We start from the raw sequence: 24041 nt of genomic DNA, 5'->3' as shown, positions 1-24041 counted from the left end.
ATATATATGGAACTCCTTTCTTTTATTCCCTGAACTAAAAGCTAACTATGTGACGCACTTACACTTTTCATGCAGAAGAAAATGACCAGATAGCAAGTTTAAAAATGTATAAATGCATTTTAAACTAGAACGGCTGCCTTCATTCCTCCCATAAAATCAACCTACACTAAAACTACTTTTTGCCTCATGTTAATGAGTGTTGGATTTTTGAAGAAATAGATTTATAATGCATTAGATTAGTCTTTGTTTAGTGAATTTAAAAAGAACAAAGCACCAACTGTTAAATGTAAATACAGCTAAGGCAGTCTTTTCAATCTCTATTCTCTGCCGTTGTGTTGATGGGGTGCTAATTGCTTCAGCAGTACTCCGAGGTACTCATCAGTCTTCCCAAACTATCATAGACACAGAATTAAATCTTGTCTTTAATGTGAATGAATCGAAAGAAAATCTCATCGAGTGCCAGCAGCCCAGGGAAGCTTCAACTCTCACCTTCCTGGATGCTGTTGCCAGGCAACCCCAACATCCCGCTGTGTCTCGACAGCCTCGTGATTTTCCCGAGGTGCAATTCTTCTCCAAAACAGTCCAGGAGGAGGTCCCGACACTGTGATTAATACACTCTGGAGTCACACCACTGGACATCCACCTGAATACCAGGTTGCCAATGTGGTAAGGAAGGCAGTTGTGAAAAAATAACAAATTAGTGCGCAAAAGGAAACGGCAACAAAGATCGAAAGTGAAAAAAATGTACATCAATGCCGAGGCAATGTGCTGGCCTGATTAATGGCACGTCAATTTGCCATTTGCTGAGCAGTTAAGGAATTTGACAAGAATCGCAGCTCATGTTCAAACGATGTAACAGCAGCAATGAGAGTGGCATCAAGTTAAGTCCCAAGGTCTATTTCTAATACATTGTCGTTGTCATGCTTTCAGGATGAATTTTTACAAGAACATATGTTTCCTTAAGTCTTCGGTGGCCTTCAGTAACGAACTGCACGACACACAGTGCACATCAAGCTGGGCAGTTATCAAGTTATGTTTATGCACTTATGGGGAACTCTCTATATTTTCGTTCAGCATTTTGACTTTGTTTTACAATAACTGATTCAACTGTGAAAATTATTCGATGAACTTAAAAATCGAACAAGTTTTGAATACACACAATTCCTTTCTCAAGTCATTCGGCGTAGTTATGGCTTCCAGTTTCAGCGACACAAGACTGACAGTATGGGGGTGATTTTAAACCCCAAGAACAGGTGGGTTGGGGGCAGGTGGGAATTGAAAATAGTTGTTTTTTTGGATTACAACCGCAAAATTTTCGGACTTTGCATTCCCAGTGGGAAGCCTGTACTTTTCTGTGCCGACATTAAACCCAGAAATAAAGCCGGGTTGCAGTCGGGACCCGAAAAAACAACTATTTTCAACTCCCACCCGCCCCCAACCCACCCGTTCTTGGGGTTTAAAATAACCCCCATAACTCCAGAGTTGGGTGCTGATCTGAGGGGAGAGATGTGAGGTCCCCCTCCATAGGAGGCAGTTTCACATCACTTTGGTTTGACACCACATGCAGTATTACTCCAGCGCAGTGTCGACCTGGGTTGATAAAGTGCTTGGACAGGTGCAGGCCGCTTGGGCCTCCTGGACCCTTCATAAATTTATACAGAGCTTATTTATCCACCCCCCATCCCCGTCCCCTGTTGTTCCCAAAATAGTTAAAATTTAACATCTGGGAATAGGACACTTAGAGAGCTAATTCCTGCATTTGACTGGTCAAATCACAGTCAGGAAGCCAAAATAAAATAGTTCCCGCTGTGAATGTATACTGTAGCTATCAATTTGAGATCAATAACTAAGGTTTTACTGCAGCCTAAGACACAGAGGGTGTAGTGTCCATTTTTCCAATGAGGTTCTGTTACAGCAGGCTAAGTGCAAACCACAAAATGCGGTAGGTCTTTATTTGTGTCGGCTTGGTTCAGTTGGAAGCACTCTGAGTCAGAACTTTGTGATTGTGAGCCCCACTCAAAGGACTTAGGCAGATAAGGGCAAAATCAGAGTGCAGTCTAGACAGGAGCGTATGTTGGAGATAGGGCTGCAGCCTGTAGTCCTGATTCTCCGACATGTCCCTTTCACTTATGCTGCTGTATAGCAAGACTCTGGTTCCACAGCACAGCCTTGCCAAATCTGCCCTATATTCCAGGCTGATGCATTTGTGCAGTACTGAGGGAGTGCTGCATTGTCAGAGATGCTTTCCCTTGGATGAAATGTTAAACAGAGGCCCCCCGTCTGCCTGTTCCGATGGTTCGGGTGGATGTTAGAGACTCCCATGATGCCGTTTGAAGAAGAACGGCAAGTTCTCCCGGTATTCTGACCAATACTGCTGCCTTGACCAACACCACCAAAAAAAACAGGTCATTTATCTCACTGCTGGTTGCAGGATCTTGCTGTGTGCAAAATGGCTGCAGCTTTTTCCCACACAAAAGCTTCTGCACTCCAAAGTAATTGATTGTATGTGAAACACTTTGAGATGTTTCTGAAAGGCATAATGAGGTGCTATTATGTTAAGCCTTTCTCTTTTGATTAAGATATGAAATAAACAGCAGCGTGGATTTAACACCCAGAATGCAAACACTTTGGATTGTCTGAGAAAGAGAGAGTGAGAGAGAGTGAGTGAGAGAGAGACAAGACACTGAGTAATCACATAGATTAATTATATGTGCAATCATAGCCAGTTTTCAGAATGATTGCTCACAACTTTTATAAGAATTAAATAAAGGAACCATGTCAGCATTTGTTAACAGAAAACTGTGGCTATTGGGAAATGCACGAACGCAGACTTAATGCGACATAACCCCATGGCTTTCCGTGTTTAACTCCAAGGACTACTTCAAATAATCCTCGCTTGAAATAATCAGACCCTAATTCAATTTAATTTACATGATTGAGTTGTAGGATGTGTTATGTTTGTTTACTTTTAAAGCTGTCAGTCACTTGGTCAGAAGCTTCAAATACAAACACAGTATAGAAAACTTCACATCGCTGTAACTTAATAATTAACAGGCACTGTCTTCACGGAAAATGTTTGGAAAAACATTTTTGACTGAGAAGTGGGGGAGGGGGAGGAGCCAAAGCGTCATTATTCTCACCATCGCCATACGATGATGCATTTCGATATGATATAAGTCACCACATTGTATGTTTTTAAGTAAATGGCGAAAGGCTCGCGTGATCCAAGATAAAACAATAACATGTCCAGAACAGGTGGACAGTGAGGGAAACTGTGCGTGTCCAGATGTCAAAAACTCACCAGGTTTCAAATACCACGAGACGTAAGCTGCTTTTGTGAGATCAGGAGTGGCAAATACTAAATAGTCACAATCACAATGTTTCTTACCATTTTTGAACAATGTGGGGTGGTAATAAACAAAAGGACTGACTCCCTCGTCAGAAGCAGATTTAATACAGACTCAAAGGGGTAGATTTTGACTTTGTGCGGGCCATGGAAATAAAAATGGGGAGACACTTTAAATGGGCTGCCGACTCACTATCACCCATTTTACAAAGTCAAGATTGACCCCCTAGTGTCCTGTTTGCACCCAATTTTCTGAGGTCACAGCTCCAGGTGCAGATTTGGACAGTGCAGGGAGCTGAAATGAAATTTAAAAGGGCTGGGGATAAGTAAAAGAAAGTGGCAATGTAGAGGATTAAAATTCTGTAAGTTGAGGTGGTGCTCCCCGATTGGGTGCTCTCGGTGAGGAGTGGTGCTCGGATGCGTGTTGGTCAGTAAATTATGAGCCATAGGATCTTTCATGTCCATTTCAGCAGGAAAACAGGGCCTTGGTTTAACATCTCATCCAGAAGATAGCACCTCCAACAATGCAGCACTTCCTCTGTACTTCCTTGAAGTATCAGCCTAAATTATGTACTCAAGTCTGGATTGGGAGTTGAACCCACAACTTTATGACTCAAAGCTGAGACTTCTACCAAATGAACCAACTAACACTTAAAAAACTGGCTGTACCACACTCGAATCCAGCCCTGACTTCAATTCCTGGTACCAGGAAAAATCCAACATCTCTATACTTAAGTGCATTCTGCTTAGAGAGAGTCCAGAACAAGGGGGCATAACCATAAAATTAGAGCTGGGCTGTTCAGGGGTAATGTCAGAAAGCATTTCTTCACACAAAGGGTAACAGAAATCAGGTACTCTCTCCCCCAAAAAGCTGTTGAGGCTATGTCAATTGAAAAATTCAAAATTGAGATTGATAGATCTTTGTTAAGCAAGGGTATTAAGGGTTACGCAACCAAGGCGGGTAGATGGAGTTAAGATACAGATCAGCCATGATCGAATTGCTTGGCAGATCAAGCTCGAGGGGTTGAATGGCCTACATCTGTTCCTATGTTTCAAAACAACAGCTTAGTTTCTCCAGTATGTGTGTAGATTAGGCCTGAATGGTTAGGAGAAGATTTAATGGAGATTAAAAAGGAGGGGGGTAAAATTCAACTTCGGGTGGAGGTGCAAAACGGGTGTTAGCGGATCGGCCGCCAGCTTGAGGTCAATGCAAAGGAGAATCAGGCGGGATATATATAACAGGCAGCCGATCCACTTCTGCCCATTGTGCTCCCCTGCCAAAGTTGAATTTTACCCCCAGAGCACTAAGAAGCAATAGGCAAAAATGAAGGGAAAGGAAACCCAATGTGCAGGCATATGTGTGCAGCCAAGTGTTGGAGCAGCCCAACACCGGGCCCTCTATTTGATGACTGCTAAGTTGAGGTGGCTGGGAGGAGAGTGACATTCCCCTGGGTAATGATGCAGCATATCTGCACGAAGGTGGAGGCAGGTTGGTAGCTGCAGTTAACCAGTACTCTAAATGCCTCTGCCAGCCTGGTGCTGTATGGTAGCTGCAGGTATCCTGGCAACAGATGACATCTGCACCTGTCTCTCTGTTGCGCACACATTGTGATTACAGTTTTCCACGGTTGTCGCCATTTATGTGTGCAGATATGGGTGTTGGCGTATTGGTGGGTACAGCCAATCAGGCTATGCTGGCTGTTGATCACCCGGACCTGCCTTCTTTCATACAGTACCACTGAAAACATGGCATTCTGTGATTGGGGTACCTCCAAGGAACATTATGGTTAGTCAGACATTCACCATGTCATCAGGTCTTCTGTCCCAGCTTCCTTTGAGAATAAGATCCTCTGCCTGCACTCACAATCTGCCAAAGTGAGGCATGTTCACCTTTGTCTGCAGATGTAGGTGTGTAGATCTCAGCAGGTGGATACAGAACACCTCATGCCTGCCAATCCTCCATTAGTCCTCCTCTTTTTCATCCAAACACAAAGATAAAGGGAATTCCCAATGGGAAAACCACTGGTGAGGGTAATGTTGCTGGGTGCAAAAAAAATTGGCATAAAGGCTCATGAAAACCTAAGTGCCAGAAGAAGAAACAAATAAAAGCAGTTGAGGAATGTCTAAAATACACCAACCATAACATCACCGTGTCTTTTAAATTAAAACTTCCCTTTACTTACTACTGCCCAGCAACCATGGACACCCAGTTCCCAGGGGTGTGATTAAGAACAGATATCCTGCACGCCAGAAGACCTGCCCCCCAAATTAATATTCAAATGCAGCTCCTGCCTGTTGGAGGTGGACGTGTGGCACTTACCCCGATTGCCAGAAATAACGACAGAAAATGGGGCAAGCACTGAAGCTGGCGGCATATTGCAACGGAATGGAACCAGAGCCCACTTTCTGATCTGGACCATCCAGTTTACTCCAGTAAAGTGTGCCGTCCCAACTGGAACATCGAGGCTGTCATCGATCGAAGTGTTGCTGAACTTTGCAATCAAGTCCTCTGAGGCTTTTGCTCCGCTGGGTCACAGATCAAGACTTGAACAACCTTTGTTCGTTCATAATTATACATAGGGCTGAACTGTCCCTTAAAAGCCAATTCGATCATTTGGAACACAGTGCCCACTTCCAAGGCAACACAATAAGAATCAGTGAAAGGCCTCGAGTCTAACAGCAACAATCATCTGATACATTATTAACTTTCACGGTGCCTTTGTCTAAGATTGTAAAAGTAATGAGGAGTCTGCTGGCATTAACAATTTCTTGTTTCCTGCAGCTTAGCGGGATAGCATTTAAGATGCTTGCTTCATGCTGTTTCACTCGATGGTTCCTGCTTTAGAACCACCCGACACTCATCCTCACCTACCAGTGTGCATGTTGTGCTTTGTCACCTTGCACCAAGCCACTATCTGATTAGCAGATCCCACCTGAGGGGGGTGGGGAGGGCGGGGGGCGGGGGGGGGGGAAAAGAAAAAAAAAAAAATCGACATTCTATCCTTTTGTCCTCCAGTAATTATACCCTTGCAGCCAGTTACGCTTTGCTGTTTAAAGGCACTATGTCAGTCTAAAGGGAGGGCGTGAAGGACCCTGAGCTGTTGCCATGGATACCAGGGCAGCAATCAGTTGACAAATGAAGCAGCTTTGACATTTCCAAAGGAATCATTTTGTCGATTGTTCACTCTTCACGAGCTGCTGAGGGATGTGCAACAGTCAGAGCAATGAGAGGAGGGGAGAGTAGAAATGAGGGGGTAAGTGAAAGGAAGCTCAAGATTAAAAAGAAAACCTGCACGAAGATCCTGTGTGTTAATCAAAAATGTCTGTGAAATAGGATATGTTGTTGATGACATTCAAACTTTCAAGCCTTGGCTCAATGGTAGCACTCTTGCCTCTGACACAAAAGGTTGTGGGTTCAAGTCCCGCTCCAAAGACTTCAGCACAAAATCTAGGCTGACACTTCAGCGCAGTACTGAGGGAGTGCTGCACTGTCCGAAGTGCCATGAGACGTTAAACCAAGGTGGACGTAAAAGATCCCATAACACTATTTAAAGTAGAGCTCTCCTATGTTTAACTATCAACCAACATCACTAAAACTGATTATTTGGTCATTTATCTCATTGCTGATTGTGGGACCTTGCTGTGTGCAAATTAGCTGCCATATTTCTCCACATTACAACAGTGATTCCACTTCAAAAGTATTTTGTTGGCTGTGAAGCACTTTGGGTTGTCCTGAGGTCATGAAATGCACAATTTAAAATGCAAGACTTTCTGTCTTTCAATTAGAATCTCCCAGCATGGATAAAGCTCTTTATGAGCTTAATCGTGAATATGCATCCATCCTTCCCAAAGTTTCAGAGAATGTTATGATGGGAAAACAGTTGGTTCATCTGACAACATTCTTGTCTCTGAATCAGAAGATTGTAGGTTCAAGCCCCACTCTAGCACAACGTGGGCTGACATTCTAGCTGGAGGTCCCATAGGAACAGGAGTAGGCCATTCAGCCCCTCATGCCTGCTCCGCCATTTGATAAGATCATGGCTGATCTGTGATCTAACTCCATATACCTGCCTTTGGCCCATATCCCTTAATACCTTTGATTGCCAAAAAGCTATCTATCTCAGATTTAAATTTAGCAATTGAGCTAGTATCAATTGCTTCAGATATTAAACCAAGGTCCTGCCTGCCGGTTCAGGTGGACGTTAAAGATTTCATGGCACTGTTTGAAGAACAGTAGGAGTTCTTGCAGTGTCTTGTTCTTTCTGTGCACAAAATTGCTGCAGTGTTTGTCTACGTAACATCAGTCCCTGTTCTTTAAAGTAGTTCATTGTAGGTGAAGCATTTGGAGAGGCAATAAGGTCTTTTATTCTCTCAAATGAGACCTAGGTTCTTTGAATGCACATGATAATGCAGTTGGCATTTAAAGTTCTAAGTAATGTGGCTATACTAATTCTTTACATTTCCATCAAACATAATAGGAGGTGCCATCTTTCAGAAGAGACATTACTCGAGACTCCATCTGCCCTCTCAGGAGGATGTAAAAGATCCCATGGCACTATTTTGAAGAGGAACAGGGGAGTTCTGTTGAGGTCCTGGCCAATATTTATCCCTTAACCAAAAACAGATCATCTGTTCGATTTTTCTCATTGCTGTGGGAGCTTGCTGTGTGCAAATTGGCTGTCATGTTGCCCTACATTGCAACAGTGACTACTCTTCAAATGTACTTAATTGGCTGTGAAGCATTTTGGGACATCCTGAAATGCGCTAAATAAATACAAGTTCTTTCTTTTATTTCACATTTAAATCCAGACAGCCAAAGATCAGTATTCCAGACAACACAGGGGTCATTATAGGGGTGATTCCAAGAGGGTAGTAATGTTTGCACAGAGCACATGTTGGAAATTCATAGGTGCACGGCCCATGATTTTCTATCCACTAATTTTAACAGCTGGAAAATCCTGGAATGCGCTCCTGCAATTTCTTAAGATGCACTCCTTGTGAGTGTCGCTCGGCATTAGGAGCTCTAGATCATAGAATCACCCCTTATCTTGAAGAGGAAATTATGCAGTAGTCCATTAATATTGATTGGATCAAAGGAGGTGCTGAATCGATTCCATTCTGCATCCATCAACCTCCTTCAGATAGCATGTCCTCAGTGCTTAAAACCTTCATTCTCTCATTGTGCAATAGCTGAATCATTCCACCTTGATTTCCTCCATGCTATTCGATGGGGCAGTGGAAAGCTGATTTCTTCAAAGGTAGTTTCTTCATCTTTCCTGCAAGTCCAACTTCTTATCTTTTGAAACTGTTACCGAACCATCACTTCTTCATTTACTTCATCTCTTTTCTAGCATTTTTGTTGTTTGGTGGTGTTATGCACTGGGGCCTTGCTCCTTTGTTTAAGTTTGCCAATAAAAAAAGTAATCAGGGTCACCAGCCTTGCCTTGCCTAAGGGCTGCATTGACCTTCGACTGTCTCTCCCTAGTTTGTAGTGAGCCTTCCACCTCAGAGAAGTTACCCACTGACTCTGTCGTTTGCTGTCTCTTAGTCCTTTCTTTCCAGGTTTAATATCCTGATGGGGATTTGGACTTGTCAGAATTGTCAGCAATCACATCTGTTCGTTCTGATGAAGCTGTCACAATAATGAAAATATTTCAACTCTCACTTGCTCTGACAGATGCTGAACAAGCCTGTAGAAGCAGCTGAGCTGTCTGTGGTCAGTCACTTTCCATCACTCTTTGCAGCTGTGCTCCAGTGAGATTTTGGAATATAGACATGACTGTCCCATTGCTCGTGCTGGAAAATGGCACATGTTTAAAAGAAAACTATTGTGTTGCAAGTGTAAATTATTTTTGAATTCAAAACATCTGTCCGGAAATTGTGAACAAATGGGAAAGGTCATAAATGGTTGTGGGAGGCAGGGGAGGAGGATGAGAGTTAGAAAATGAAAAAGGAAGAAGGGCAGTGTGTGAGACAGAAGGACAGAGCAGGAGATGGGAGAATGTGGCAGGATGAGATGATGGTGTGGGAGACAGGCACTCAAAGGACAGTGTGGGTTACAAAAGGATGGTGCTGGTACGGGAAAATGGAGGCTAGCATGAGAATACAGAGGGTGGTGAAGGAGTTAAGAAATTAAGAACATAAAAAACAGAAGCAGGAGTAGGCCATACAGCCCCCCGAGCCTGCTCCACCATTTAATAAGATCATGGCTGCTCTTCGACCTCAACTCCACGATCCCCATATCCCTTGATTCCCCTAGAGTTCAAAAATCTATCAATCTCAGTCTTGAATATACTCAACGACTAAGCATCCACAGCACTTTGGGGTAGAGAATTCCAAATATTCACGACCCCGTGAGTGAAGAAATTCCTCCTCATCTCAGTCCTAAATGTCTGACCCCTTATCCTGAGACTGTGTCCCCTAGTTCGAGACTCTCCAGCCAGGGGACACATCCTCTCAGCATCTACCCTGTCAAGCCCTCTCAGAATCTTATATGTTTCAATGAGATCACCTCTCATTCTTCTAAACTCCAGCGAGTATAGGCCCATTTTACTCAATCTTTCCTCATAGGTCAACCCTCTCATCCCAGGAATCAATCTAGTATGGTAGATGGTGTTGGAGAATAGGTAGTGAGGAAGACGAGTAGACTGCACAGGAGTTGGGAGGATGGCACGAGAGTTGGGAAGGTGGTGCAGGGAACAAGAGGGTGGTGTGGGAGATGGGACTCAGAGAACAGTGTGGAGAGCAAGAGGACAGTGCAGGGAACAGCACAGGACTAGGGAGGATGGCATGCTGGAAACAGGATGGTGGGAGAGACCAGAGGACAGTGCAGGGAGTCGGCAGGACAGTGTAGGAGACGGGAGGACGGTGCAGGAGAGGGATGCTGGTGCAGAAGATGAAAGGACAGTTTGGGCAACAGGTGTATGGGAGGCCTCAGGGAACAAAAAAATGCACTGAACATTTTCTTTCCATGGAAGAAACTGAGCAACACTTCAATAAACCATGCCTCCTGTGAGGTAACACACAATCTTTGCCAGCGATGTCCTGACCCCAAGAATGAATAAAAGAAAATATCTAAATGGTATAGGATGCCACATTAATGTGTGCCTCCATGCCAAACACTCAAACATTTATGATGTGTTTTATCCCATTGCATTGGTGCTTGTGTGCTTTCTCAACTTACACCTTGACGTGGATTTTGAATAACAGGAAAGTTATTCAAGATACTCTTTGTTGCACCACGCTACGTGTGGCTCTCAGTTCCAAAAAATTAGAGATAGGGACGACTGTATCTGAGTACAATGATAGAAGAGAAAACAACAATGCATTGTCTGCAAAATTGAAATTGTGCCACTCCAGCAAGAGGTCCAAGATATCAGTCAGTATATTTCCTCAGGGCAGCGTCCCAGGCTCAATAATCTTCAGCTGCTGCATCAATGACCTTCCCTCTATCATAAAGTTAGAAGTGGGCTGTTCGCTGGTCATTGCACAGTGTTTAGCCCCATTCGCAATTCCTCAGATAATGAAGCAGTGCATGCCCACATGCAGAAAGACCGAGACAATATCCAGGCTTGGGCTGATAAAGGACAAGTAATATTCACACCACACAAGTGCCAGGCAATGATAGTCTCCAACAGGAGAGTCTAATCACCTCCCCTTGACATTCAATAGCATTGCCATTACCGAATCCCTCACCATCAACATCCTGGGGATCACCACTGACCAGAAACTCAACTGGACCAGCCACATAAATATCATGGCTACCAGAGCAGGTCAGAGGCTGGGTATTTTTGAGAGTTGCTCTGGTTACTTTGTGTAGCATATAAATACATTCAAGAAATGAAATGATAAACTTACCTTTTAGGATATCTTTATGGTTGCCCTATGAGTCTTTGCAAATGCAATTATGATGTTGCAACACAGCAACCAGAAAATTCTTACCTCTATGTGTTTAAAACTCAAGCACAAACACCATGGGGGTGATTTTAGGAGGCAATTGCAGGTGCGTAGGGAGCTCCGAAAATTGCGGAAATCCCGTTCAGGTTTGAAAGCCAGCTCCAGCCCGCTGACTTCTGAGTTTCCCAGGGACCCATCTGTGTGCGTGCAGGTGACCCAAAAATGGAGGTCCCGCCGGCAATTAAAGCCAGCAGGATGACAGTTAAAAAGCCAAATGCACCTCATTGAGGTACTTAAGGACTTTACCGGCAACAGATGAAGGAATTAGAATGATTTTTTTTAACTTACCTGGACGGCTTGCCCACCGCTTTTGAAACACAGGTGTGAAGGGCCAGATCAGGGAAAAAGAAACTAAATACATTAAATAAAATCCATGGAAGGAAGTGAAAACACTAAATGAACCTACCTTTGAAACCTGCTCCGATGTCTGATGTCTCCCGCTCCGACGTCCCCCTCTCCCCCCTCGATCTTCTCCTATCCCACCTCCCCCCTCACCCCGGTCTTCCAGTCCAGCGCTGGATCTTCCATTCTACCCCCCCGCCCCGGTCTTCCGTTCCAGCGCCGGATGATGTGTCGCTCTCTCTCTTTCTCGCTCCCCCCCCCCACTCCCCGCTCGCGTTGCAGCTCCTGACGGCAACCAGCCTGTCAATCAGGCTAGCTGCCGGACGTGAAATCCGGAGAAGATATTAATCACTATCAATCAACGTGCGATTGCATCGAAAATGGTAAATTTTGTTCTTGTGGGTTTGCCACGCGCACCTTCACTCCCTCCCCCCCCCGCTGCCAACCTGCCACCATTGTAAAATCGAGCCCCATGTGTGCACACAGTAGTCATTTTTATCTCGCACTGTTGGTTTCTGAAGATCTACGCTATACTGGCATCCTGGACCACTCTCTGCCACTTACGTTTCCACCCAATATCATTCTCCATCAAGCTGATGAAGCAGAGCTAGTGGGTGCAGGATTCAAAAAGAACGTGGTCAAGAACTTTACTACAAACACCATCAGGAGGAAACATTCACAAAAGCCTTTTTTAATGTGACTACAACAAACCAATTCAAGCCCCTGCATCCACCTGCTCTCACCACCACCCCCCGCCCCCAGCCCCCTCCCCACATTAGTTGAAAAGAGTAACAGAGAGAATGAATGCTGATTAGGCAATGGCACTCTTGGGTTTTAAAAACCTATAGATTGCAAAGAAAGAATTAAAAACTGTGAATAAAGACCGAATCATTAGTTCTATTTTTCTCTGTTTAAAATTAATTACAAATCCATTTTGGTGCTGATATATGAAATTCTGCAAGTGTTTCTTGGTTTGATTAGAACTGCCTTGGTGACAGTAAAGATGTTTTGCTTGTCATGCTGGTGAATAATATAGGTCAAGTACCAGGGTCAGGAGCCCTGTTAAGTTCTCACAGTATTGTAAATATTGCAGTCTGGCTGATCAAGTCTTGGACGACTCTGCAGCTCATTTTCACTGTCTGCCTAAGCTAAAAGGTCTGAGAAAGACAAGAATACCCTTGAAGGGGAAATGAGTTGGATCAGTGCCAGCCCTCATATAGCCCATATCTGTACCTACTATTTGTCTTCTATTTCTTCAGCACATGTACAGCATCAGATTTTCAAAATCATTTATTTCCATTTGTTTCAGTATGTTCTGTGCACACCTCAAATTTACTTCCACTTGGTAAGGGGTTGTGCTGTCATTACAGGACCAAGATGAGAACTCCATGGGGATGTCATGGGTATCCAACCTGGCACTCCATAAACTTCACACGCAGAGTGCTTTTAGCAGCTTCGCAAGTGTAATCTGTGTCTCATCTTCGAAACTGTCCAGAAACAAATTATGCAGAATTTATGACTGCCCGTCACGCTTGATGCCACCAATTTGGCCATGGAAAATTTGCCTTGGAAAACGATATCGCTTTTTCAAGCTCTCATCATCTCCAGCTGTTGTATGAACTGTAGGTCCATCTACACAATCAGTGCAGATTAATATTGGCTGCCAATTTCCAATTGATTGGTCGTCAGATGTAAATAACTTGGATGTTTGTTCCAGTATCAGTTGGGAGTGAAAACTCTCATCACTTATTGGATACTGAGTGAGAGGTTAGCTCCAGGACAAGGGTGATTTGCATCAGACTGATCTAAGCCCAGCTTCAATGCCCCTGTCCTTTTCTGTAATGAGAAAGAGAAAACGAATGCTCCATATTAGGCTGGTAATTTTATTTCATGTGTGGCAAGAGTTGAGCCAACTATAGGTGCAGATCTTGTGAGAATGTGTTCAGTCATGATTCTCCTGGTCAAAACTAAATCCAATCTTTTCCTTCCTTCCCCTCCTCACGTAAAACGGTTAACTTCCCCACTGAAGTCACCTCTCCCAACTGTCTTTATTTATGGTGTGGAGATTTATGTGCAAGTCTCGCCAGTGAAGGCGGACAGGCTATCCAACTGTGGTGGACAGCTCAGCGGAACACAGCCTGCTCCTCACCTGCAATCAGGGGATGGGGGGAGGAGGGGGTTTTGGTGGAGAAGGGTCACTATATAGCCATCAGGAACCTGAACCCGGGCCAGTTACCTCTTCCCTGGGCCACAGGTGATGCAGCCAATTGTGATGCCCCTGACGCTGTTCCAGCAGAGATCAGCAAACTCAGTACAGATTGGGGATCAAACCTGAACATCCTGTAAGTCCCAGACACAAGCGACTTTACCTCGGTGTCATTGGAGCAGCTGAATGCAATTTTTCCAAATGTAAACACAGAGTAGTTAGTATGCAGTTCACAGAATAATGGCTGGCTCTGTACAACTGATGATAGAAAATAAACACCACTCTTCAAACGCTCCTGTCTTTTAAAACTGCATTCTCAAACTTTAAAAAAAAACAAATTTCCTCTTGTAGTTGGTGACCAGGTGCAGTATTCTGCAGTGCAAATCAAAGGATCTGTTTCTTCGAGCAAAGAATTGTCAAACAAAAGAAAGTTAATTATGCATTATGTCTCTGTTTCATTAAAACCTCTATTTTTGCTAATAATAAAAAGGTTGAAGGCCTAAGAAACTGCAGATAGATTGTGTGAGACAGTAATTATGGCTGCTTTTATATCTAACACCCTTGTAACATTTGTGTGCTACTTTTCATACAAAAGGAGGCTGATCATGCTTCGACTCTCGATACGATCTTATTGTAATGAAATAATGCCTCCTGATGCAGATAAGATAACTTTAATTAAAATTATATGCCTAATTAAAATGACAAACTGCTTGAATGTGCTCAATGTAAGGCTCGGAATTTTATTTTATAATGCATTGTAATGATTAGCTGACAGATGAAAAGGCCCATCTGATGAAATAAAACTTTCCAGCTCTGACTATGTTGCTTCTTTTGATGGAACAATAGCTGGGTTTTAAACTACAGAGTTTTTAATAATGTTTTTGATATGGAGTGACTGTCAAAATGTCTCTGCAGTATTGTTTTTGCAGTCATTGTTACTGTGGAATTTTGTGACATGGAACTAACTGTAAGCCAGTAATCTAACCTGCCTCTTCAACATTGCCATCCATTTTGAGTCTGCAAAGCAATGACTCCTTGTTATAAAACCACGCTATGAATTGTGTATGTATATAGATATATATATATGCCCTGGGACACTAGCTGGCATATTTAGTTCTATAACCTCTCCAACACTTTAGTAGATTAAAATCTTTGCTTGGTAGTAAAAAAAAGACTTACAATTAAATAAGCTCCCCCTGCTCCACCTCCCCCCTCCATGGTTCAACAAAAGAACACATTGCTTATGAATATTGAGATATTTTGGTCTTAAATCCACCTCTGCATGCATGGCCCCACGGCAGGTGCTAAATTATTATTTTTCACAACCTTCCAACCTTGCCTAGCGTCAGAAAGCTTTCAATTTGTCACTTAGAAAGGATTCCTATCTGTTCCATTTGGAATACACCATACTTCCGACCATCCTTTCACACTAGATTGGTGTGACAAAAGTTACTTCGGACTCAGTGAGGTTGCCCTTGCAAGAAGCAAGACATTATTCTAAGGTGTTGAGGTAAAACTGCCATTGCTTTCTAACAAAAAAAATATCGCTAGGTTCTTTGTCAAATTCTTCAACATTTACATTTAACATTTAACAATTACATAATTGTTTGCATACTAAAGTGGAGAATGGAGGATAGACCCAATTATTGAAACACTTCACCTTAATCGAGCCTGCCAATCTTTGGTTCCATTTTTTTTAAAAAGCCGTTTTATCCAGCCAATTCATATCCACAAAGAAACTTGTCCCCTTACATCTCTTGCTATGAATTGATTATGTATTCCTTTCATATTACTGAAACCATCAATCAGCAGAAGTCCAATAAAAGTTCAGTCTGATTAAACATTCTGACGCAAGTATAAGCAAGACTATGAAGGGATGGACTACACGCTCTTACAAAAATATTCCCTTGTTCAAAGAGGATAGAGATGGCTTGCGATCACTGTAAAAAAGTGTTTCTTCGACCGTTCAAAATATATTTGATATCTTAACACAATAATTGAATTTCAGAGCTTTTAATGACAAATCAGACAAGCACACATTACCTCCAGTTTCAGCCAATCAATGTAATGAGATCCAGAAAACATGAGGTCAGGACCTTCAATTCAAAACAGATGAATCTTTCAACAACAGCTTACATTTATATACCATCTTTTTCATAGCAAAATGGTCCACAGGAGAACAGACATGAGCAAGAGTATGGAGAAGAGTTAGCGGTGACTGAAGGTACAATCAAAGATATATTATTTGAGGAGCCTTTCGAAGGTAGTGAGAGATGTAGCAGAGGAATTGAGGGAAAGAACTTCAGAGTGCAGGGGATGGCACAGCAGTGAGAGAGAAGACTCACAATAGGCCAGAGTTGGTATAGTGGATAGGGCAAACTGCGGTGCAGGGTTAGATGGGGTTGGAAAGGTAGATAATTTGTAACAGGAACAAGGATTTTGAAATCACTGAGGGGCAGGGATCCAATTAAGCTGGGCAAGGATAGGGAGTGGGGGATCTAGTTTTGTGCTATCATAAGCAAGTATGGAAAATGTGCCCCCATCTTGAGTGATTGGGACTCAGCAGCACATCTGACCAATTTAACCATACTCCTTATGTTAGGGGATAGACAGCAAATTGTGTACTGGATGCTGACTCAGTTGAAGCATTCAAAAAGAAAACATATTCTACAATCAACTGAGAGTAAAGGTGGTCTTGATGACAGGGCAAAGCAAAAATGAAAACCGCATAGATCCTAATAAGTATATGGATGATTGGGTGAGTTTGACAGGCTGAAAGACTAAGTCACACTCTTATCTTGTGATATTTTCTCCCCAAGTACTTCTCAAAGTTGTCAACTTTCATGCTGTTCTTATCCTGTGAAGGCTTCACCAGCAGATTGCACAAATATTTTTTAGAGCTTTTTCAACTCAATGAGGAGAATCCTATCTATCCATCGTCTGTCAAAGAAATTCTCAATATCCGAGTAAACTTCTGAAGCATCAAGGCCAGTACTTTCCTGCATTTTAGCTCACTGCTCAACTTATATGGGTGGGAGTAAGGAGCATGTCACATTTCAGTCACCTGTTGAGCAATTCGATCTTAGTCAAAAAGCAATCAGCCAAGTGGCACAGAGCTACCCAAGAAACTGGTCATAGTATTAAGTGCCAGCATGCCAGAACTCAAACCATGACCTGTGAAAATTTAATCAGGCTGCAAAATCTTTATAGGAAGAAAGTTTGATGTAACTCAATTTTACTCACTTTACTTCACCTCGACTCAAGTGTTGACATTTCACCGTCCTGACAGCAAGCCACTTTCCTTCACAAGGCTCTGCTGTTGAGGATCTTCAATACTTTCCAAAGGTACGTTACAGGCATGGCATATCAGACATCCTGAACAAAAATAGGATAGAAGCTTGCTTTTACCCAAATGAGAAACTGAGCGTTTCACTAGATGCAATTAAAATGCGTAAATCTGTTTATCTCAAAGTTTTTGCAGGCTGCATCTATACCAAAGCCAAAGAAATCAAAGTATACCTAGCATATGGGAGCTCCTTTTCCCATCTGCATGCTCACACCATTCACCAAAGTGTTAGCTCATTAAAAATTGTAGTTTTAGAAAGAGAAATACTGAAATAAAAAAGGGTATAATTTTCATCTAAATTTCCATTTAAAAAAAATTACTGGCAGATTGCCTGTGGCATTGCTCATGGTGAGTAGACAGACACACTGTTTTATAATAAGGGTGTTTCTGCCATGAAAGAGATAACATTTTTATTAAAATGTATTCTGCGATTTTTACTGGGTGCTTTTAATTCCATTATTTGGTAAAACACGCAAATGAGTATCCTTTATTACATATCTCTTCTCTGGCTCTCTTCTTTGTGGCACATGAAACAAGCCATTTTTTCCACTGGTTTCATATCCAGCAGGGTTGTTTCTGTAAGAAAGACTCCTTTTAATGTGGAGAGGTCATTGGCCTGACCAGGGGGACGCTGGCTAGATGTGATGAGGGGCAGGGTGGTCACTCCACTCCCCATCGGACGCAATCAGCCTGCTGGATGTTAACCCACCATTCAGAGTCCTGAACTCTTGACTCCGCTCACCAAGGCTGTCTACAGTGCAGCTCGAACCCATGTGCGGAAACACTATCACAGAGCCAAGGCTCACTCCTTTTATTTTATTTATATATATATATATATATCTCGTACCAGTTTTAATGCTGAGAGTACACAGTGTTTGAGAGTTAAGCATCTTGTATTTGACAGTACTCGGTTGGAAGTGTAGGTAGCTGCACTGCGGGCGTTCTGTAGTGCGTTCTCCCGGTATCCTGGCTAACATTCCTCCCTCATTCAATCTTACCAAAAACAAATTAAAAGGTTATGCATTTCATTGCCAGTTGTAGAATTTTGTTGTGTACAAAATGGCTCTGCATTTACATACGCAAATCAGTCAGTGTATTTTAATTCACTGTATGTGAAACGTTTTGAGACTTTTCTGAAGCATGAAAAATCACTCGATAAATGCTGCAAGTCTTTCATTATCAAGTGTCAATAGTGTGTAACAATGCCATGTTGATTGTCAGGTCAATAAACTTACCTCTTGATTCGGAAATGTACAGCAATTATTAAAAGTTATTTCTAAGGATATGAATGATGGACAAAACCTGGTCGACATTTTAAATCTTGTCATTAGCAGTTTGTGGGAAAACTGCCAAATCCTCAATTACAAAAATACATCAGTCGGCTTTGGAAAAAGACAACGGCGAAAGTACGACACTGCCTGGACTTGGAGCGCCCGCTGTTTTCTACCCAGATACAAAATAGTTGCTTTATATCATCGGAACATCAAATGAGAAAATGTGGAAAAAGAAATAACCCACTGATCTTAAGTCTACCCCACCCAGCGGATCATGTGCAAGTTGTCCCGTCCCGGATTTACTTAATCTCTAAAGTGAGCAACCAAATGTGAAATTCTGAACTTCACCTGTGGCCTTTGCGTTCGGTAATTAACTGAAACCTCCCAAAATATCATTTTAACGACTTTCCCTCCTTGAACACTGACCAATTCTGTTGCACAGAACGGTACAAATTCTGGCCGTGCTGAACCCAGCCTATTCGCTGACCCTCTGCCCTCACTTGCAGAGCAAGCCTCAGAGTTTCCCTTGTGCAGCAGCTAATGGCTACAGGTTCAGCCTAATTGCCCTTTCCCCAGTCAAGGATCTTTGACATTCCAGCTGCAAGTTGGAAGAGTTCCTGGGTTTGATTGCCAAAGGTCTGATTAATGATTTTTACGATAAGGACGAACACTGCACGGGGTGTCAGTGAATCAGATTCTCCGGCATGGTTGAACCCTAGCCACCTGCTTCAGATTTTCAACTGTGGCTGGTTGACGAGGGGAGCAGCAATCATTTAATGAAGGTAAACCAAGAACAACTGACTTACTCCATCCCCAAGGATAACCGTACACAAATAAATACAAATTATGACAGCAACTTACATGTCTGGCAGTTTGTGGAGGATGTCAAGTCACGACAAATTAAGATAGCTACAGACATAGGTTTGTTCATATAAATAAGCATGATGAACTTAGCTTTTAATTAATGAACACCAACTTCACTGACATTTGTTCAACAGTAGATCACAGTTGTAGTCAATTAAACATTTCATTCCAAGAATCATATATGGTAAAGATCCAACAGGTTTTAAGACAATCTGCACTGTGTTACATTACTAACCTTTCTGTAGCACTCGCAGAAGTGTCAAGCTTTCATATCAAAATGTGATATAAACAATTAGACAGGCACTTTTCCTTCATTACCCAGTGTAGGCTCCCATTTAAAATGATCGTCAAACCTTCACACAGACTGGTCCTATTCCATGGGAGAGACTTTCAACTGCTGACCACCTGTTTCTCACCAGAAAAACGGGCGACCGGCAGCTGAAAGTCTGATGGGGGCCTTGTGCACTCATTTGTCTACCTGAATCAATCTACAGGCAGGCTGTTAAATGGGTAGCCAGCATTCCTGCCCAAACCAGGCTGTTTAGTTGCGTAAATTAAATCCTACGACCCTGATTCCAACTTTCAAAAAGAAATGGGCGGATCCCCAGAGTGGTTAGAATGTAGAACTTGCTACCACAAGGAGTAGTTGAGGTGAATAACATAGATGCATTTAAGGGGAAGCTAGATAAACACATGAGGGGAAAAAGGAATAGCAGAATATGCTGACAGAGTTAGATGAAGTAGGGTGGAAGGAAGCTCATGTGGAGCATAAACAACGGCATGAACCAGTTGGGCCGAATGCCCTGTTTCTGTGCTGCAAATTCTATGTAATTCTACGTAATCATGCATGGCACATGCCAATCCCATTTCTCCAGGTGTTGAGAGCTTTAACTGGCGATCCTTAAAGAGACCACAGGAGGCCTCTTCAAAAATGTGAGTTTTCTGTTTTTTTTGAAGACCTATTTGGGGCCAGGAGGAGCAGGTGTCCACTCCCTCCACCACCGGTGTACCCTGGCTGCAGTGTGTACTATCCACAGGATACACTGCAGCAAGCCGCCAAGGCTTCTTCAGCAGTGCCTCCCAAATCGTGACTTCCACCACCTAAAACGACAAGGACAGCAAATGCATGGAAATAAGCACCCCTCCAAATCACACACACCATCCCAACTTGGACATATATCGCGATTCCTTCATTGTCACTGGGTCAAAATCCTGGAACTCTTTTCCCTCACAGCGCTGTGGGAGTACCTTCACCACACAGACTGCAGCAATTCAAGAAGGTGGCTCACCACCACCTTCTCAAGGGACAATCATGGATGGGCAATAAATGCCGGTCTTGCCAGCAACACCCACATCCCAAAAATGAATATATATTCTTTTAAAAATTAAAAATTGGGATCAATTGACACCTTTAAAATGGAACTGGATTGATATTTATTGAGAAAGGTGGTTGAGGTTTTAGAGATAGTGACAGCACTATTTGATTTATTTTAAGGTGATTTGGGGAAGAAATGGTGTTCCGCATAGTAAAGGGTGAATCGGTGTTGGTGGGGGGGGGGGGGGGGGGGAGGAAGAGTGCATGTTGGATTAATTACAAATGCACTCTTGATGGAGTGGGACAGATGGGCTGAATAGCCTGGACTTCCTTAGGGTCTTTTTGGGCTCAAATTGATACCCGTGGCATACCTGGGAGAAAAACAATTGCCCTTTACTGATACCATAATTTCAGCAATCCAAAGGCAGCAGTCAGTGATCTCAAAGAAGTAGTAGCTGCAATCTCTCCTATCAATCTGAGTGCTCCAGAATACACAAGAAAAGTCAGGGATGAGAACAGACCTTTCAGCCCGATAAATGTATTCCTCCCAAATCTCATCAGAGTATCCAAGCTTCCTAATCCTTCTTCCTTGCTCATCCCTTCATACTTTGGATCTGTCATAGTATCATAGTAGTACCATTCAGCCTATCATGCCTGTGCCGGTTCTTTTAAAAATATATCCAATTAATCCCATTCCCCTGCTTTTTCCACATAGCCATGTAATTTTTTTCCCTTCAAGTATTTATCAAATTCCCTTTTGAAAGTTACAATTGAATCTGCTTCCACCACCCTTTCAGGCAGTGTATTCCAGATCATTACAACTCACTGGGTAAAAAAATGTTTCTTCCTGCCACCTGTGGCTCTTTTGACGATCACCTTAAATCTGTGTCCACTGGTTACCAACCCTTCTGCCACTGGAAACAGTTTCTCCTGATGTTGCTCTTCTCTGTATGTTTTCCAATGCCTCTATACTTTCTTGTGTTGCAGCGAACCTAACAGGGTCTCCAATTTCCTCTGAGAGTTAGTGATATGCACTTCAACTCAGTCAAAAAATGGCAGATGAGAACAATTCCTGTACAGATAGCATTGGACCCTGCTGACTCTACGCTCTTTCGTTGCGTAACCTGGGAATTTCATGGCCGAAGAGTTCCACAATCCCAACAAAGCCAATGGGAGAGGAGGAACGGATGGGGGAGCAATGGAACATTTGTTTTTGAATAAAAGTCCATTGGGCTCAGTATAAATCCTTCTCACGAACTGTCCTGTCATCTAATCGATCAGCAGCATCTCTGCCATCAGGAGGTATACAGCATTATGATGAAAAATGGCTGGAGGGTGGTTTGAGACCCAAAAGAGACAGACAAAAATAATTATTTCTGCAACTTGGAGTACACGCTGCCCGACTCCAGATTTGGCTTTAAAAAAGCTGTGTTGAATTTGTAACAGTGATAGTGCAAGTCTATGGCCATATGGGAACATGGTATTTGTCTATCCATGACACAACAGAGTGACAGACTGTCATACCCCAAGCAAAACAGCCTTTAATTCAAAACAAAACAAACTGATTTTGAGTTGTGTGCTTCAGCTACACATAAAAGCAGTCAGCTACTTCCAGTCTTCCACCAATGACACTTGATAACAGACTACGAAGAGAAGCACGATGGCTTTCATTTCCCCCCTTAGAATCAAAGAATTTTACAGCACAAGAAGATGCCTTTTGGCCCATCTACTTCGGCTCACTGAAAGAACTATCCGCTTAGTCTCCATACCTTTTTTTAATAAATTATTTTTCAAAGACATAGTCACTTTCTTTTCAAAAGCGAGTACTGATTCTGCTTCTGCCACTGATTCCGGTAGGGCATTCCATGCTCCAACGTGCAGCGTAAAAAGAAAACTCCTAACCTCTCCCTTCGCTCTTTTGGTGATGATCTTAGATTTATGGCCTCTAATTACTGACTCACTCGCCAGTGGAAATAGATTTTCTTTATTTATGTATCAAAACTTCTCATAATTTTGAATACCTCTATCCAATCTTCTCTTAACCTTCTCTGTTCTTGTCACTCCTCATGACTGAATAAGCCATGTACGGCCTGACTCCCATTACACCTGTACCATCCACAGGATGCACTTCAGCAACTCGCCAAGGCTTCTTCGACAGCACCTCCCAAACCCGCGACCTCTACCACCTAGAAGGACAAGAGCAGCAGGTACATGGGAACAACACCACCTGCACGTTCCCCTCCAAATCACACACCATCCCGACTTGGAAATATATCGCCGTTCCTTCATCGTCGCTGGGTCAAAATCCTGGAAATCCCTTCCTAACAGCACTGTGGAAGAACCTTCACCACACGGACTGCAGCGGTTCAAGGCGGCGGCTCACCACCACCTTCTCAAGGGCAATTAGGGATGGGCAATAAATGCCGGCCTCGCCTGCGACGCCCACATCCCATGTACGAATAAAAAAAAAGCACCTGTTCTATATATACTGCCACTCTGACGTTTTTTGCATGATTCCTACTCACTGATGAGTACCCTTTCTATATCTATAAAAATATTACATCTGCCAATGCTTTGTGTGTTAACTTCTTTTTCATTGTAAATTCCAATGTCCACATTTAGAATGGAAACTGCCGATATAAACTTGTCACATTGTAATAACACTCTCTCGCCAGTTGTGGCACCCAATTCCTCAGCCTGTGCTCCAAAGAAACTCCTCTGTTCCAACAAACTTCTCTGCTTCCCAAATTGCACTAAGTAAATAACAATACAAAATCAAAGTGGAGGATGGGAGGCGAGCCAGGACAGCAATGGAATAGTAGAGTCTGGAGGTAAAAAAAAAGCATGGATGAGGGTTTCAACATCAGCAGAGCGAAGGTATGGGCAACAATGGGCAATGTTCCGGAGGTGTAAGTAGGCAGTCTTTGTGATGGAGAAGATATGGGGTCGGAAGCTCAGCTCGGGTCAAATAGGACAGTGAGGCTGCAAACAATCTATAAATAAATTTATATACATAAATATAAGGAGTCTACTAATGAATCCAATAAGGAATTCACTTCGTTACTCAGAGAGCAGTGAGAATGTGGAACTCGTTACCATATGGAGTGGTTGAGGCGAATAGCATAAATGTATTTAAGGGGAAGCCAGATACGTACTCGGGGGAGAAAGGAATAGAAAGATATGTTGATAGGGTGAGATGAAGTAAGAAGGGAGGAGGTTCGTGTGGAGCATAAACACCGGCATAGACTGGTTGGGTTGTAAATTCGATGTAATTCCCTGCCCTCCAACCACTTCTCTCCTGAAGAAGACACTTGCTATTGACTGCCCGTGTGGAATGCCATGACTAGTACATATTAATATGTTGAGCATCGTGGTGTAGAATTTCCATGGGA

Source organism: Heptranchias perlo, chromosome 20 (genome assembly GCF_035084215.1).
Source record: "Heptranchias perlo isolate sHepPer1 chromosome 20, sHepPer1.hap1, whole genome shotgun sequence".
In the NCBI taxonomy this organism is placed as follows: Eukaryota; Metazoa; Chordata; class Chondrichthyes; order Hexanchiformes; family Hexanchidae; genus Heptranchias; species Heptranchias perlo.
Note: the sequence above shows the minus strand (reverse complement) of the source record.